Raw genomic sequence first — 2,036 nt, 5'->3', positions numbered from 1 at the left:
AATGAAGAAGCATCATTCTAAGAGGAGGCAGGGCGGGGGGTGCGGGGAGGGGAGCTGACCCTCCCCCATCATCCTGAGCAGTCAGCCTTGCTGGCCCCAGAGGTCCTGGGGATACCACCCCACTGCCTCAGGGAAGTTCCTGGTTGCTTACCAGCCCACAACTCCTGAAGTTACATGCAGCCAGCTCTGATCCGAGATTTCAAAGTTCAATGTTCAACAGAAAGAAGCTGTAGTCCTCCTTGCCATACCACTCACTCATGTGTCACCATATATTAACAGAACACTAAATTATCCCTTAAGCACTATACCTAACTCTGAAAAGAAAATGCCATTCTAAACAGGTGTAGCCAAAATAAGGTATTCCAAGAGTTCTAGAAAGAAACTCCTGGAACGAGCCAGTGCCCCAGAGAGTCCATGTTTTAGCTAAACACAAGTCAGAAGCCTTCTCTACAGTACGTGTATGGATTAGTTAGAACTATGATGTCATCATTTTCAAAAGAACAATTAAACTATTATTAAAAACATTTATCACCAACAGAAATGCCCTGCAAATTATATTATTGCACACACGGTCTCAGAAGCTATGCACATCCAGATCTGAAGGACTCTAGAAGACCCAGACCAGAGAGCCTAAGGCCATGCTAGTGGCAGCTCTGGCCACCATGTCCAGTGCCAGATCACTGTCGCTGTCTCGATACCACTCCCAAATGATGACTTGGTTGGCAGGCTGTTGTCCATAAAGTCCTTCATGTGGGTACTGGCAGGATAAAGAACAATAGATAGCTTGAGTTCCTGGAGGCTATGCACCACTGTATGGATCATAGCCATATGCCTCAGAGGTTAGTGTCCCATAGGCTGTGTGAGGAGGTGGGGAAGAAGTCACGGCTGTCTTATCATACAGGACTTCTGAGCCAACATAAGCTGTGTTTGTCCTGGAATCCTGGAGTGTAAATTTCCAGGCCAAACAATACTCTGTGCTTTCTGCACAAAGCCACATGGTTTTCCCATCTCAGCAAACAATCTTCAGCGTACAGTCTTTTGGTTTCCCATCTGGAGGCTGAGTATCCTGACACTCATGCCCCATGCAGATGTTGATAAAGTCCACTGGCATGTGGACCTTGTCTTCAACACTTTGCCAAGTTTAGTTATCATAATAGATCAGGTAACCATCTGACCACAGGTCAAACCAATTCTTCTCCCAATGCTTCAAAATAGTACTCTGTCGCAGCAACCATCCGCTCTTTACAAACACCATCTTTCTACCTGCAAACTATCCGGCTGCAGCCGCGGAGCATTGAAGCAGGGCTGGGCCATTGAGCTGTATTTCTAAGTTTTCTTATAGCCTGTTGAGTTTCTTCAATACACTATTTTGAATTCTTTATTAGCTAGATCTTTATTAAAGTGTCTTTGGGCTCGATTGTTAGAGAATTATTGGTATCTTTTGGCAATGGCTTGCTTTCTAGATTTTTAAAGTTCCTTGTATTTCTGCATTGCTGCTTTCACATTTGAAGTATCTTTATTGGTTATATTCACATGGGGTACTGTTCCTTGGTGTTGCTTTTCTGGGGTTTCCTAGGCTTATTATGGATAAACGTGTTCCACTTCTTTTGATCTCTTTTGTGGCCAAATCCTTAAACTTTGGTTTTTTTTTCTTCTTCCTATAATTCATCAGGCTGGCTGCAGGAAACCTCTCTCTCTTGTTTTCCAAGAGGTGGCACTATAACTCTAGTTTGTGGTTTTTACTTTGCCCACAGGTAGTGGTCCATTTTTCCTAAGAACAATCCAATTACCCAACGTGTTTTCACTGCCACACTCAGGAGTGCATACAGAGAGAGCTGGCCAAACAATGGGGGGAGACGTGGATTTAGCACTCAGGGCATTGGGTGTGCCTGTGGACTTGATGGAGAGATCCTTAAGTGCAGTTTTCCTGTGGAGGACTTCCTGCTGAAGTTCTGAAGCAGACAGCAGGAACCAACTTCCTTTAATACCTTTTGGTATTTAAGATGTTTCCTTCCTTTTCTCCCTCTCCCAATCAT

The 2,036-nt window shown here is 44.3% G+C and overlaps 1 pseudogene; it reads right to left on the bottom strand.

The window, feature by feature from the left end:
* Positions 1-256: 256 nt before the first annotated feature.
* Positions 257-1,288, bottom strand: LOC109259113 (pleckstrin homology domain-containing family B member 2-like; annotated as a pseudogene).
* Between the last annotated feature and the right edge of the window lie 748 nt (positions 1,289-2,036).

The sequence above is a fragment of the Panthera pardus genome, unplaced genomic scaffold, assembly GCF_024362965.1.
Source record: "Panthera pardus isolate Hobbes unplaced genomic scaffold, ASM2436296v1 HiC_scaffold_1, whole genome shotgun sequence".
Lineage (NCBI taxonomy): Eukaryota > Metazoa > Chordata > Mammalia > Carnivora > Felidae > Panthera > Panthera pardus.
Note: the sequence above shows the minus strand (reverse complement) of the source record. Positions and strands in the feature narration are given on the sequence as shown.